This window comes from Papio anubis, chromosome 7 (genome assembly GCF_008728515.1).
Source record: "Papio anubis isolate 15944 chromosome 7, Panubis1.0, whole genome shotgun sequence".
Taxonomy (NCBI): domain Eukaryota; kingdom Metazoa; phylum Chordata; class Mammalia; order Primates; family Cercopithecidae; genus Papio; species Papio anubis.
In genome coordinates, this window is record NC_044982.1 from 70734697 (window position 1) to 70751400 (window position 16704).

Below are 16704 nucleotides of genomic sequence, written 5' to 3' on the forward strand. Positions count from 1 at the left end.
AGGCTGGTCTTGAACTCCTGACCTCGTGATCCACCTGCCTCGGTCTCCCAAAGTCCTGGGATTACAGGTGTGAGCTACAGTGCCCAGCAAGTTCTGTTAGTTTTTTGTAGATTCTTTTGGATATTTTTCATAGAGAATCAGTCTACAAATATAGTTTTACTTCTTCCTTTCCAATCTGGATGCCTTTTGTTTTTTTTTTCTTGCCTTACTGAAGTGACTAGAACCTCCAGTATGACATAGACTAGAAGTAATGAGAGTGGGCAGTCTCATCTTGTTCTTGATGTTAGGGGTAAAGCAATCGATTGATTTTTTTCACTGTATAGTATGATACTAACTGTAGGTTTTTTGTAGATGCCCTTTATCAGGTTTAGAGAGTTTCATTCTATTCCTGGTTGGCTGAGGGTTTCCCAGGAATAGAATTCCCAGGAATCTAACATCAGGAATGGATGTTGGACTTATTGAATGCTTTTCTGTTTCTGTTGATATAAACAGAAGATTTCATCTAAGTTGTCAAATTTATAGGTATAAATTATTCATTATACTCTCTTATTATCCTTTTAATATTATAGGATTCATGTCCGAGCGTAGTGGCTCATGCCTGTAATCCCAGCACTTGGGAGGGCAAGGCGGGTGGATCACTTGAGGTCAGGAGTTGGAGACCAGCCTGACCAACATGCTGAAATCCTGTCTGAACTAAAAATACTAAAGTAGCCGGACCTTGTGGCTCATGCTTGTAGTCCCAGCTACTAGGGAGGCTGAGGCAGGAGAATCACTTGAACCCAGGAGGCAGAGGTTGCAGTAAGCTGAGATTATGCCACTGTACTCCAGCCTGGGCAACAGAGCGGGACTCTCAAATGTGTGTGTGTATGTATATATCTAGTAGGACCCATGGTAATGTTATCTTTCTCATTTCTTGTCTGATAATTTGTCTTTCTTTTCCTGATCAGCCTGACTAGAGTCTTACCACTTTTATTGATCTTCTAAAGAACCATCTTTTGGTTTTATTGATTTTTCTGTGTGTGTGTGTGTGTGTGTTTAGGTTCCTTGATATCTGCTTTGGTTTTTGCTATTTTCTTTTTTATTTTTGTAGGTGGGAGGTAGGAGACAGAGTTTCGCTCTTGTCACCCAGGCTGGAGTACAGTGGCACAATCTTGCCTCACTGCAACCTCTGCCTCCCGGGTTCAAGCGATTCTCTGCCTCAGCCTTCCAAGTAGCTAGGACTACAGGCGTGCGCCACCCCGCCTGGCTCATTTTTGTATTTTTAGTAGAGTCGAGGTTTTACCATGCTGGCCAGGCTGGTCTCAAACTCCTGACCTCAAGTGATCCACATGCCTCGGCCTCCCAAAATGCCGGGATTACAGGCATGAGTTACCATGCCCAGCAGTCTTTGTTATTTTCTTTCTTCTGCTTAGTTTAGTTTAATTTGCTCTTTTTGTAGTTTCATAAATGGTAAACTGTGGTTATTGATTTGAAACTGTTCTTCTTTCTACTATAGGCATTTAGTGATAAAAATTTTCCCCTAACTGGCATCTCACAACTTAGGATATTTTGTATTTTCATTTTCATTTATTTCCAAAATACTTTCTAACTTTCCTTTTGAGTTTTTTAATCCATGGGTTATATACAAGTCTGTTCTTTAACTTCAAATATTTGTAGATTATTCAGATACCTTTTGGTTATTGATTTCAAATTCAATTCCAATGTAGTTAGAAAACATTATTTTTTGTGACCCGAATTATTTAAAAGTTAATGAAATTTGTTTGATGGTCCAGAGATGTTTTAACTTGATAAATTTCCTTTATGCACTTGAAAGGAATATATATTCTGCTCTTGGTGGGTTAAGTGTTTGAAAAATGTCAATTAGGACGAGTTGCTTGTTAGTGTTGTTCAAGTCTTCTCTGTCCTTAATGAATTTCTGTCTGGTTGTTTTCATCAAGTATTCAGAGAAGAGTGTTGAAGTTTCTCACTGTAATTGTGGGTTTTGTCTATTTTCTTTTGAACTTCTATCAGTATTTGCTTCATATATTTTGAAGCTCTGTCATTGGTTGTCTAAACCTTTAGGATTATTTCTTTTTGATGAATTGACTCCTTTATCATTTTGAAATGATACCTTTCTCCCTGGTAATAATCTTTGCTTTGGAATCTACTTTGATATTAATATAGCCATTGCCACTTTCATTTGATTAGTGTTAGCAGGATATATATATTACCATCTTTTAAATCTACTTGTGTTTTTATATTTGAAGTGGGTTTATATTGTTGGCAGCATATGGTTGGGTCTTTTTTTTATCTAACCTAATTATGCCTTTTAATCGAGATGTTTGGATAGTTACATTTAACATGATTGTTGATATGGTTAGGTTTGAGTTTGTCATCTTTCTGTTGGTTTTCTGTTTGACCTGTCTGTTCCTTAGTTCCCTTTTTTCTCCCTTCTTTTGAATTAGTTGAGCAAATTTTATGATTCTTTTCCCTTGATTTATTATTTCAGTGATTGCTTTATGATTTATAGTGTACATCTATTTTTGTTTTGTTTTGTTTCCCAAGACTGAGTCTCACTCTGTCACCCAGGCTGGAGTGCAGTGTGCAATCTTGGCTCACTGCAACCTCCGCCTCCCAGGTTCGAGTGATTCTCCTGCCTCAGCTTCCCAAGTAACTGGGATTATAGGCACGCATCACCATGCCCGGCTTATTTTTGTATTTTTAGTAGAAATGGGGTTTCCCCATGTTGGCCAGGCTGGTCTCGAACTTCTGACCTCAGGTAATCTGCCCTCCTCAGCCTCCTGAAGTGCTGGAATTACATGTGAGCCACCGTGCTCAGCTTATGGTATACATCTTTAACTTGCCAGAGTATACACCTTTAAGTGATATTATACCACTTCCCATGTAGTATAAGAACCTTATAAGAATCTAATTCCATTTCTCCACCCAACTTTTATGCTTTTGTTGTCATATATTTTACTTATCCTGTTATCAGCCATACACTATATTATTTTGTTTAAACAAGCAGTGATCTTTTAAAGATTTTTAAATAATAAAAAGTCTCATATTTACCCATGTAGTACCATTTCCAGTGCTCTTCATTTCTTTGCATACTTTTTTTTTTTTTTTTTTTTGAGACAGAGCCTTGCTCTGTCGCCCAGTCTGGAGTGCAATGGTACAATCTTGGCTCACTACTGCCTCCACCTCCTGAGTTCAAGCGATTCTTGTGCCTCAGCCTGCAAAATAGCTGGGATTACAGGCATGTGCCACTACACCTGGCTAATTTCTTTTTTTTTTTTGTATTTTTAGTAGAGATGAAGTTTGCTGTGTTGGCGAGACTGGTTTCGAACTCGTGACCCCAAGTGATCGCCTGCCTGGGCCTCCCAAAGTGCTGGGATTACGGGCATAAGCCACCATGCCCAGCCGATATTTCTATTCAGTATAATTTTGTTTCTGTGTGAAGGACTGCCTTTAACATTTTTTTCTGTGATGATAATCTGCTGGTAATAGATTCTTAAAAAAATTTTTTTGGATACATAATTTGTACGTATTTATGGGATACATGTGACATTTTGATACATGCATACAATATATCGTGCTTGAATCCAGGTATTTAGGATATTCACCACCTTGAACATTTATTATTTATTTGTGCTGGAAACATTTCAAGTCTTCTCTTACAGGCTGGGCATGGTAGATAATGCCTGGAATTCCAGCACTTTGGGAGATCAAGGCAGGAGAATTGCTTGAGCCCAGGAGTTTGAGACCAGCCTGGACAACAATGCAAGATCCTGTCTCTACAGTAAATTTAAAAAATTAGCCAGGTATTGTGGCATGCACTTGTGGTCCCAGTGTTTCAGGAAGCTGAGATGATGGGATTGCTTGAGTCCAGGAGATTGAGGCTGCCTACAGTCAGCTTTGTTCATGCCCCTTCACACTAGCCTGGGCGACAGTCCAAGACCCTGTTTCAGAGGGAAAAAAAAAAAGCCGAGCGTGTTGGCTCACACCTGTAATCCCAGCACTTTGGGAGGCTGAGGCTGGTGGATTGCCTGAGCCCAGGAGTTCAAGACCATCCTGGGCAACAAGGCAAAACCCTACCTCTACAAAAAGTACAAAAATTACACAGATGTGGTGGCAGCCACCTGTGATCCCAGCTACTTGAGAGGCTGAGGTAGGAGGATTGCTTGAGCCCAGGAGGTCGAGGCTGCAGTGAGCCGTGATCATGCCAGTGCACTCTAGCCTGGATGACAGAGCAAGACCCTGTCTCCAAAAAAAAAAGTCTCTCCTAGCTTTTTTTAAATTTTTTTTGAGACGTAGTTTTGCTCTTGTTGCCCAGGCTAGAGTGCAGTGATGCGATCTCAGCTCACTGCAACCTCCGCATCCTGGGTTCAAGCAATTCTCCTGCCTCAGCCTCCCAAGTAGCTGGGATTACAGGCATGTGCCATCACACCCAGCTACTTTTGTATTTTTAGTAGACACAGGGTTTCTCCATGTTGGTAAGCTGGTCTCGAACTCCCAACCTCAGGTGATCCCGCCCTCCTTGGCCTCCCAAAGTGCTGGGATTACAGGCGTGAGCCACCGCGCCCGGCCTCTTCTAGCTATTTTGAGATATACAATATATTGTTAACTATATAGTCACCCTACCATGTTATCAAATGACAGAATTTATTCCTTCTAACTAACTGTATGTTTATATGCATTAGCCAACCTTTCTTTATTCCCCCTCCTCTGTATGTGATGGATTCTTTATGCTTTTGTTTGTCTGAAAAAGTCTTTACTTTGGCATCTTTTTTTTTCTTTTTTTGAGTCGGAGTCTCGCTCTTTCACCAGGCTGGAGTGAGTAGCATGATCTCAGCCCACTGCAACCTCTGCTTCCTGGGTTCGAGTGATTCTCCTGCTTCAGCCTCCTGAGTAGCTGGGACTACAGGCGCACACCACCACGCCCAGCTATTTTTTGTATTTTTAGTGGAGATGGGGTTTCACCATTTTGGCCAGAATGATTTTGATCTCTTGGCCTTGTGATCCTCCCGCCTCAGCCTCCCAAAGTGCTGGGTTTACAGGCGTGAGCCACTGCGCCCGCCCTTGGCTTCTTTTTTAAAGATACTTTTGGGAGGCCGAGGTGGGTGGATCACGAGGTCAGGAGATCGAGACCATCCTGGCTAACACGGTGAAACCCCATCTCTAGTAAAGATACACAAAATTAGCCGAGTGTGGTGGCAGGTGCCTGTAGTCCTAGCTACTGGGGGGGCTGAGGCAGGAGTATTGCTTTAACCCGGGAGGCAGAGGTTGCAGAGAGCCAAGGTCTGAGATCGCGCCACTGCACTCCAGCCTAGGCGACAGAGCGAGACTCCATCTCAAAAAAAAAAAAGATACTTTTGTTCTCTTTAGAATTCTAGGTTGATGGCTTTTTTCCCTTTGTTCTTTAAAGATTTTACTCCACTGTCTTCTCGTTTGTATTGTTTCTGATAAGAAGTCTGCTATTATCTGTATCTTACTTTTTATGGAAGATGTCATTTTCTTTTCTGGGTGCTTTTAAGACCTCTTCATCACTGATATTGAGGAATTTGATTATCATGAACCTTGGTTAGTTTTTTTCATATTTCTTGGCTTAAGGTTCATTGAGCTTCTTGGATTTGTGGGTTTATAGTTTTCATCAAACTTGGAAAAATTTTGGTCATTATTTTTCACTTCTTTCTCCCCCTTTATGTTTAGAACTCTATTTACTACCGTATTAGGGAATATTAATATTAGATTATTAAGAAGTATTATTGGTATATTGGAAAGTCTCATAGTTTACTGATTTTTTTTCATGTTTTGGATTTTTTTCCTCTGTGTGTTTCATCTTGGATAGTTTCTATTGCTATGTCTTCAAGTTCACTAATCTTTTCTTCTGCCATTCTGTCTAGTTGATTTTTTATCTCAGAAATTGTAGTTTTTATCTAGTTCATCTTGGGCCTTGTTTTATATCATCTATATGTCTTCTTAACTTTTTGAACATATTGAATACAGTTAATATACTTCTCTACTAATTGTGACATCTCTTTCAATTCTAGAATTTCAGTTTATTATCCTCCTTCCTTATCCTGGTTTGTTTTCCTGATTCTTTGTGTACCTGGTAACTTTTGGCTATCTGATATTCTGAATTTTACTTTCTTATATTTTGGACCCACCCAGCAAATCATAAAAGCAATATATTTTGGGTATTTTTCTATTTCTATAAATTCTTTTTTTGTTTCGTTTTGCTTTTGGAGACAGGATCTCAGTCTGTCACGACCTCCTGGGCTCAAACGATCCTCCTACCTCAGTCTCCCGAGTAGCTGGGGACTACAGGTGTGTGCCACCACACCCAGCTAATTTTTTTTTTTTTTTTTTTTTTGTAGAGAAATAGGGTTTTGCCATGTTGCCCAGGCTGGCCTCAAGCTCCTGGGCTCAAGTGATCTGCCCACCTTGGCCTCCCAAAGCGCTGGGATTACAGGTGTGAGCCACCGTGTGCGGTGGCTATAAATTCTTGAGCTTTTTTCCGGGATACAGTTAAGTTATTTGAAAACAGTTTTATTATTTTGGGTCTTGCTTTTATGATTTGTTGGGTGGGTCCATTTTGGGTTAATTATTGTCTAGTATAAGGCAATACCTTCCTCAGTATTTGACCCAATGCCCCACAAATTATGAGATTTTATTTTTATAGTCCAGCTTTTGGGAACAAGCACTGTTCCCAGTCCTGTGTGAGCACCTGGTACTGCTCCCTCCAATACTTCAGCATGGTTCTTCTGTCTTGAGTAGTTTCCTCATAAGTATACTATCATCATACTTAAAGGGGACTCTCTATAGTCTCCTGGATTCTCTCTGTGTGTAGCTGTCTCCTCCTTGGTGCTGTGTTCTGTGAACTCTGATTGCCTTGGTCTTCCTGGGTGCTCGGCTTCACTTTCTTAATTCATGGAATTTGCTGTGTCCACCTGGATTTGCTTTCCTCTCGCCTTGACTTAGAAGCTGTCCTAAGGCAGTAAGCTGGAGTGGTCATAGGGCATACCTTGTTTGTTTGCTGTCTTTCAGGAATCACTTTCCTCACCTGATGTCTATACATGCTGAAACAATTAAAATAACACACACGGAAAAAGCAACAGTTTTCAAGACACTGGACATCAGTTGCTGATAATAAGAGGTTCTCTTAAATAAAGGAGACTGAACATTGGCTTTATACCAAACAACTTTGTCCCCATTTTTTACTTTTTTATATTTAGAGAAGGAATTTGTTGTCATAAATTGATTAGTGAAAAATGTTTGTCTTTCTCTAAGCTTGAATGTATTTATGGGTTCACAAAGAAATATCTTTTTGAGTAAAATATCTTTACTTAGAAAGTATTCAGTAGGTATAAATGGTAATACATAAATATAAATTGTATATGTTTATTAAATAAATGACTTAAAAATAGTATGGATTGGCTGGGTGTGATGGCTCATGCCTGTAATCCCAGCACTTTGGGAGGCTGAGGTGGGCAGATCACGAGGTCAGGAGATCGAGACCATCCTGGCTAATACGGTGAAACCCCTTCTCTACTAAAAATACAAAAAAATTAGCCGGGCATGGTGGCAGGCGCCTGTAGTTCCAGCTACTCGGGAGGCTGAGGCAGGAGAATCCGGGAGGCGGAGCTTGCAGTGAGCCCACATGGCGCCACTGCACTCCAGCCTGGGTAATAGAGTGAGACTCTGTCTCAAAACAAAACAAAAACAAACAAACAAACAAAATAGTATGGATTATCAGATTTGGCTGAAAATCTAAGAATGTGTGAACTGTAACCTGCCTATAAAAATAAACCAACTAACTATATGTGTGTGTGTGTGCACACATATATTCAGATGTATATAAAATAAATTTATATAGAGATGGGGATTTCCCTGTGTTGCTCTGGCTGGTCTTGAACTCCTGAGCTCAAGTTATCTGACCGCCTCGACCTCCCAAAGTGCTGGGATTATAGGCGTGAGCCACTGTGCCCAGTCAAACTTGATTATTTTTAAAGAGTTTGATGTATAGTGTTAGTAAGTAATCCTGTATGCATGACATTAGATGCTTTAACATTCTTTAATTTGTATATAATGTAATATATGTTCTTTAATTTGAATCTGTCTGATTTGAAAAATGAATTTGACCTCATTGAACTACTTTATGTATTTATGAAGAATTGATTTACTTTGCAGATTATTGACATAAATAGTGTTACTGATTGACCTTAATAGAACAAGCTTTTTCAAATATTGTAAATTGTCATTGTATTAACATTTTATTTATTAAGGATTTTATTGCATCTGAAGGATTTTACGTGGCTTATAGGATTGAATAAAATGTGGAATAGAACAATTAATGATAAAACAAGCAACAACTGAATAGCCATCACTTAAAGGAAACATCAGTTTTCAGAGATGAGCTGATTACAGCAATAAGGCATTGAATTTTGTTCTTAGATTTCCTGGTACCTAGGGTGGAAAGAGAAATGTGTTGGGTTACAAGCTTTCAGTATCTTAGAAAAGAAAGCATCCATTTGTTGTTATTGTTTTTGGTTAAAACTTTTTTTAATTCTAAATTTATTCACTGTGTGTGTATGTGTGTGTGTGTGTGTGTGTGTGTGTGAGATCTAATGTCTCTTCTCACTGAAGGGTACACATCATAGAACTAGACCTTGGAGAAAATAGCAGAATAGGTGATTAATACGTCTACTTTAATAAATAGCATCACCATCCTCTCGTCATAGGTTACTAAGACAAGAAACTTTCATCTTTAACAATGCGGTAGAAAAAGATAAATAATTTATGTTGAGACTCCAGCTGGAGTTTGAAATGTCTGTGGGACAACTTCACATCTCCCAGCCCACTCCTGTTCTTTTCTGGCTTTATAATAATATTTGAATCTGTTCCTTTTCTCTCTGTTCTTCCATCATTTCTTTAGTTTAAATTTTTATTGTTTCTTGCTTGAACTTTTGCAGCAACTTACTAGTTGATCTCTCTATGCAGGTCTTTTTTTTTTTTTCGTCTTGAATCTCTTACATGGTCCTGTCACAATCTGTCTTCTTTTCTTTTCTTTTCTTTTCTTTTCTTTTCTTTTTCTTTCTTTTCTTTTGTTTTCTTTCTTTCTTTCTTTTTTTTTTTTTTGAGACAGGGTCTCACTCTGTTGCCCAGGCTGGAGTGCAGGGGCATGGACTCACTGCAACCTCTACTTCCCAGGTTCAAGCGATTCTCATGTCTCAGCCTCCTGAGTAGCTGGGATTACAGGCATGCACCGCCATGCCCTGCTAGCTTTTGTATTTTTAATAGAGATGGGGTTTCACCATGTTGGCCAGGCTGGTTTTGAACTCTGCGCCTCAAGCAATCCACCCGCCCTGGCCTCCCCAAGTGCTAGAATTGCAGGTGTGAGCCACCATACCCAACCAGGTCCTGTAGCAATCTTTCTAAAGCACATTAAGAGCATGTCACTAGCCGGGCATGGTGGTTCACACCTATGATCCCAGTACTTTGAGAGGCCAAGGTGGGTGGATCACTTGACATCAGGAGTTCGAGACCAGCCTGGCCAACATGGTGAAAGCACGTCTCTACTTAAAATACAAAAAATAGCTGGGTGTGGTGGCAGGCACCTGTAATCCCAGCTACCTGGGAGACTGAGGCAGGAGAATCTCTTGAACCCAGGAAGCAGAGGTTGCAGTGAGCCGAAATCGTGCCACTGTACTCCAGTCTGAGCAACAGAGCAAGACTCTTTAAAAAAAAAACAAAAGAACACGTCACTAACTGCTCTAAAACTCTCCATGGCTTCACGTTGCCTACGTAATACAGTACAAAATCCTTGGCCAGTATTTAAGACAATCTATTATCTGATCCTAGCCTACCTTTTCAGCTAAGTGTTGAAGTACTTGAATTATATAAAAAACAAAGCAGCATAATAACATTCTTCAAGATGTTTCTTATAGAAATGATTTTTAGGTGACACTGTTGCAAATGCATACTTCTTTTTTTTTTGAGACGGAGCCTCGCTCTGTTGCCCAGGCTGGAGTGCAGTGGCATGATATAGGCTCACTGCAAGCTCCACCTCCTGGGTTCACGCCATTCTCCTGCCTCAGCCTTCCGAGTAGCTGGGACTACAGGTACCCTCCACCACGCCCGGCTAATATTTTGTATTTTTAGTAGAGACGGGGTTTCACCGTGTTAGCCAGGATGGTCTCAATCTCCTCACCTTGTGATCTGCCCATCTCGGCCTCCCAAAGTGTTGGGATTACAGGTGTGAGCCACCGCGCCTGGCCCATACTTTTTTTTTTTTTTTTGAGACGGAGTTTCGCTCTTGTCTCCCAGGCTAGAGTGCAATAGCACAACCTCAGCTCACTGCAACCTCCGCCTCCCAGGTTCAAGCGATTCTCCTGCCTCTGCCTCCTGAGTAGCTGGGATTACAGGCCCCTGTAGCTGGGATTACAGGCCCCTGCCACCAATGCTCGGCTAATTTTTTTGTATTTTTAGTAGAGACAGGGTTTTGCCATGTTGGCCAGTCTGGTCTTGAACTTTTGACTTAAGGTGATCCACCCACCTCGGCCTCCCAAAGTGCTGGGATTATACTTTTTTAATGTAAATACTTTGCACGTTAAGTTGAAAGACATATGTTGCATATGCCCTTACCTGAATTCTAATTCTCCTCTGAAGATGCAGATCCCCTTGTATCCCTACTCTAATAAGTGATGGATTCTCCTATGCCTGAAGAAGTCAGACTTCCTACTATTGTAATATTGCTACTGTTATGCCTCTGTTGCTGCTATTATACTTCAGCACCCATCTGAAAATTCATCTTGCTTTGGGGTGCATGCGTCTTGAGCACACCATCTTTCAAACTTTGTCACTGCTCTTATTTCTCAACCTCCTGGGTCACTTCATTAAGTTTATCAAGGACTTTGATACCTGGCTTATCATCTTAAGACTGCTTCACCTCTTGCTACCATTTTAAGGTCTTTTAATAGATAATGAAACTGCTCTTTTAACTTCTCATGTTCACTGTATTTGATACACTTACATAACCACGCTACTATTCCATTTAAGCAATTACCCTTTTGCACACTTCTGTTACAAAAGTTTAACAAAAAGTTTCATATGAAAATGTACATGACCTGATTTTTACATCATAATAAAATTGGCCCTTTGGAGAGGGGACTTGAATTTCTCTGCTGAACAACCATTATTTATACTTGTTCCAAGGTTTCTTTTTTTTCTTTTTCTTTTTTCTTTTTTTTTTAAGACAGTGTCATCTTGTTGCCTAGGCTGGAGTGCAGTGTCATGATCTGGGCTCACTGCAACCTCTGCCTCCCCAGTTCAAGCAGTTCCCCCACTGCAGCCTTCTGAGTAGCTGGGATTACAGGCGCCCACTACCATGCCTGGCTAATTGTTGTAGTTTTAATAAAGATGGGGTTTCACCATGTTGGCCAGGCTGGTCTCGAACTCCCAACCTCAAGTAATCCGCCCTCCTCGGCCTCCCAAAGTGCTGAGATTAAAGGCGTGAACCACCACGCTTGGCCTGTTCCAAGGTTTCTAACACTCTGGTACTATTTCCTCATATTACCACCATTCCAGTATCATTGTTGCCCACTAGTTGCCATCTCCACATCTCTCTTGAGATTTATAAAGGAGTCAGATCCCCACAATATTCTTTGGACATGTCTGCCACAGTTTAACTTCAATTCTAACTTCTTTTTTTTGTTTTTGTTTTTTGTTTATTTTTTGAGACAAATCTCACTCCATCACCCAGGCTGGAGTGCAGTGGTGAGATCTCGGCTCACTGCAACCTCTGCCTCCTGGGTTCAAGCTATTCTTGTGCCTCAGCCTCTGGAGTAGCTGGGACCACAGGCGCATGCCACCATGCCAGCTAATTTGTGTATTTTTAGTAGAGACGGGGTTTATCATGTTGGCCAGGCTGATCTCAAACTCCAGCTTCAAGTGATCCACCTCCTTGGCCTCCCAAAGTGCTCGGATTACAGGCATGAGCCATTGCACCCGGTCAATTCTAGCTTCTTGTCTATACATTTTTTTTAACTCGGGAGGGTGAGCTTTGCTCGTGTTGACTACTTCATGGGCCCAGAGCTGCTGTGAAATGTAATTTGTGGCTTCACCCATGCTCCTGTGATAGCCCTGGTGTTTTGTGTTTGACCAGACTTTTCTTATGTAACCAAATCACCAAATCCTACCTTTAATGTTGATATTTTCTGGTGTTCTGTCCTCCAGCTCTCTTTTGTTCTAACTCTTTATATCAGTGGTCCCCAAACTTTTTGACACCAGGGACCAGTTTCATAGAAGACCGTCTTTCTACAGACAGTAGGGGTGAGGAATGGTTTCGGGATAAAACTGTTCCACCTCAGAAGATCATCAGGCATTAGTTTTTTTTGTTTTTTGGTTTTTTTTGTATGTTTTTTTTTTGAGACAGGGTCTTGCTCTGTCACCCAGGCTGTAGTGCAGTGGGACGATCTTGGCTCACTGCAACCTACACTCTCTGGGTTCAAGTAATTCTCCTGCCTCAGCCTCCCTAGTAGCTGGGGCAACAGGCGTGTGCCACCACCCTTGACTCTTTTTGTATTTTTAGTAGAAATGGAATTTCACCATGTTGCCCAGGGTGTTGTGGTCTTGAACTCCTGACCTCAAGTGATCCACCCACCTTGGCCTCCCAAAGTGCTGGGATTATAGTTCTGAGCCACTACCAATCAGGCATTAGATTCTTATAAGGAGGGTGCGTTCTAGATCCTTTACATGTACAGTCTGTGATGCCTGTGCCATAGCTAATGATATTTATGATACCAGACTGCCACTGCCTTCCCATCACCCTTATATCTGAAAGCTTCTACTCTTTAAAATCTCAGGGCAGAATCTATAGATAGCCTCTATGAAGTCTTCCCTATCATGTGGGTATAGGAGCTTTTTGTACACCATGCATCTTTCCCTCTAGTAATTTGATTTTTTTTATTATGACATATTTATTTATTTACATGTCTTTCTGAGGGCAGATGTGTGTCTTCATGTTCATATTCCTAGACTTAGCATAGTGCCTGGCATATAATCAGTGTTCAGTAAATATTATTTAGTTCATGATGAATATATTAGGTTGGAGGGGAGCAAAATTGCTGTTTTGTGAGCAACTCGTGAGCAAGCAACTGACAGTGGTAGAAAAGACATGTAAAGTCAGCATTCCTTGGGTTGTCTTAAGTATCGGTGCAAAGAAATGTGGTTCATAAACTAATGTCCATAATGTAATATAGAAAAACAAACAAATATATAAAACAGGACTTTAACTGAAAAATATTTATGACATTATGGCAGAGGTTATAAGATAATCTTCCTTGTTAAAAACTTTAGACAAATTAAAACAGAGTTTAATTGAACAAAGAATTTGTGAATTGGGCAGCTTCTCCACCCCTCACTATGTTGCCCAGGCTGGTCTTGAACTCCTGGCCTCAAGTAATCCTCCTGCCTTAGCCTCCTAAAGCACTAGGATTACAGGCATGAACCACTGTTTTTAAATAAAACTTTTGATTTTCGGTTTAACTGTATATAAAATAAAAATAATAATACCTCAAATATGAATGAAAAAATGAATTTGAACCACAGTTTACAGAAAAAGTTCAAACATCATTTGACTTTTCATAGGAACCTTAAGGAAATAAAATTGAATCAGGGATGTTGTGACTTGCTTAACGTTAAGAAGTAAAATTTGTTCTTAAAAAAACAAATTGAGGGCCGGGCGCGGTGGCTCACGCCTGTAATCCCAGCACTTTGGGAGGCCGAGGCGGGCGGATCACAAGGTCAGGAGATCGAGACCACGGTGAAACCCCGTCTCTACTAAAAATACAAAAAATTAGCCGGGCGCGGTCGCGGGCGCCTGTAGTCCCAGCTAGTCAGGAGGCTGAGGCGGGAGAATGGCGTGATCCCGGGAGGCGGAGCTTGTAGTGAGCCGAGATCGCGCCACTGCACTCCAGCCAGGGGGACAGAGCAAGACTCCGTCTCAAAAAAAAAAAAGAAAAAAAACCAAATTGAGTACCAGATGCAGTGGCTCAAACCTGTAATCCCAGCACTTTGGGAGGCTGAGGCAAGCAAATCACGAGGTCAGGAGTTTGAGACCAGGCTGGCCAACATGATGAAATCCCATTTCTACTAAAAATACAAAAAATTAGCTGGGCGTGGTGGTGGATGCCTGTAATCTCAGCTACCGAGGAGGCTGAGACAGGAGAATTGCTTGAATCCAGAAGGCTGAAGTTGCATTGAGCTGATATCGCACCACTGCACTCCAGCCCGGGCAACAGTGTGAGACTCCATCTCAAAAATAAATAAAATAAAATAAAATAAAATAAAATAAAATAAAATAAAATACTGAGTAGAAATCCCTGAATGATCTTGATGTGTTTTAAATTCTATACTTCTGTCTCAGTCTTTATTAGAAATGGGTACATTAGGGTCTGGGTGCAGTGACTCACACTTGTAATCCCAGCACTCTGGGAGGCCAAGGCAGGAGGATTGCTTGAGCCCAGGAGTTTGAGACCAGCCTGGGAGACATAATGAGACCCCCATCTCTACAACTCTTTTTTTTTAATTGGCTGGGTGTGGTGACATGTACCTGTTGTCCCAGCTACTTGGGAGACTGAGGCAGGAGAATCACGAGCCCAGGAGGTCAAGGCTGCAGCAAGACCCTGTCTCAAAAAAAAAAAAAAAGAAAAGAAAAGAAAAAAAGAAATGGGCAAATTAGAAAATTATTTAAGCTATGTGTTAGAAAACAAAGGAGAATTAAATGAATGAAAGGAAATAAAATTTCTTGTTGATATTTATTTCAAAAAATGCAAGGAAGTCACCTAGCAACGATTACTCTTTCCTTTTCCACCCAAACCTAAAATAGAATAACTAGGATAAGAGGTGTGTTTGTGTTACCAAAAATTTGTTATTTTTATATGTGAATTCTTTTAAGTTGGTAGCTTCAAGGTTCCCAGTCGTCTTCCCTTTTCCATCAATTGTTCTTAGGGATAAGCTACTTACTGTAAATACGCCATTTCTTATGAAATGTGTTTAATAAAAATAATTACCCGTTCTTGCTTGTCTCTTGTTCCTTGAAATGTGAAAATGATGGATCTGATCTGATCTCTATCTGATCTGATCTTCACAGATAGTTTGAGAACCATTTGAATGAATAGATACAGTACTTTGCTAAATTTTGGGTAACTGCAAAGGAGTAAAAGAGTTAATGGTATCGTAAAAGAGAATCATGTCAAATATGAAACATGTTATGAGTATAAAAGAGAAGAATCATATCTAAATGAGTGGCTCAGAGAAAGCTTCATGGGGCAGTGACATTTGATCTGTGCCTTGGAAGATGATGATTAGAATTTCAATAGATAGAAGTGAAGGAAGAGAGCCTTTTGTAGTTCATAAGCGTGATGATTGGGTTTTCACACTCATATATGAGATGTACCTCCCACAAACCTTTTTATGATGTTGGCACATTACTCATCTGATACGATTTTTTTTAAAAAAAGACATGAAGGAAAAGCAGTTAGGATAAGAGCACAGACATGAATGCAGGCAAGTGGAAGGCAGTGGTCCTTCTAGCTTTTAAAAATGAAGATATTAGACCTCAACCTTAAAATTTTGATTTAATAGCAAGGTAAATAGAAAAGAACTAGTGTTTGTGAGAGATACTGTGGAGAGATGCTTTATGGATTAGGTAACCAGATTTTTTTTTTTTTAAACAGAGTGCTGGAATGCAGTGGTGTGATCTCGGCTCACTGCAACCTCCACCTCCCGGGTTCATGCCGTTCTCCTGCCTCAGCCTCCCAAGTAGCTGGGACTACAGGCGCCCGCCAGCACGCCTGGCTAACTTTTTGTATTTTTTAGTAGAGACGGGGTTAGCCAGGATGGTCTCAATCTCCTGACCTCGTGACCTCGTGATCTGCCCACCTCAGCCTCCCAAAGTGGTGTGATTACAGGCCAGAGCCACTGTGCCCGGCTGGTAAACAGATTTTAATCAAGATTTCAGAAATGGAGATGATGCCACTTCTCTGACTGTATCACTCTACTTTTTAAAACCCTGTTTTACTGGCAAATTCATAACAGGAACATATTTCTTTATTTCTTACCTCCGGCTCCACTATCAAGTCTGTTCAGCCTACACACTGAAACTGTAGCGCCGGGCGCGGTGGCTCACGCCTGTAATCCCAGCACTTTGGGAGGCCGAGGCGGGCGGATCACAAGGTCAGGAGATCGAGACCACGGTGAAACCCCGTCTCTACTAAAAATACAAAAAATTAGCCCGGCGCGGTGGCGGGTGCCTATAGTCCCAGCTACTCAGGAGGCTGAGGCAGGAGAATGGCGTGAACCCGGTAGGCGGAGCTTGCAGTGAGCCGAGATCGCACCACTGCACTCCAGCCTGGGCGACAGAGCCAGACTCCGTCTCAAAAAAAAAAGAAAAAGAAACTCTGTATCATTCCTTCTCTTATGTTTTTTTTCTTTGTGAGACAAGATCTCACTCTGTCACCCAGGTTGGAGTGCAGTGGCACAATCTCAGCTCACTACAACCTCTGCCTCCCAGGCTCAAGCAATTCTCCCACCTCAGCCTCCCGAGTAGCTGGAACCACAGTTGTGCACTACCACGCCCAGCTAATTTTTTGTATTTTTTTGTTGAGATGGTCTCAAACTCTTGAGCGAGCACAAGTGATCCACCCACCTCAGCCTCCCAAA

At 41.1% G+C, this 16704-nt stretch overlaps 1 protein-coding gene, 1 non-coding gene and 1 pseudogene across 16 annotated transcripts in view; 2 read left to right on the forward strand and 1 right to left on the reverse strand.

Annotated features, from left to right (window-relative positions):
• Positions 1–16704, forward strand: part of RALGAPA1 (Ral GTPase activating protein catalytic alpha subunit 1) — a 276848-nt gene that overhangs the window by 6992 nt on the left and 253152 nt on the right. The gene's annotated exons all lie outside the window — the stretch shown is intronic.
• LOC108586630 lies at positions 11414–15149 on the reverse strand (annotated as a pseudogene).
• LOC116276258 lies at positions 15381–15484 on the forward strand. The gene has a single exon (XR_004185682.1). It is a non-coding gene; the product is annotated as a small nucleolar RNA U13 (small nucleolar RNA).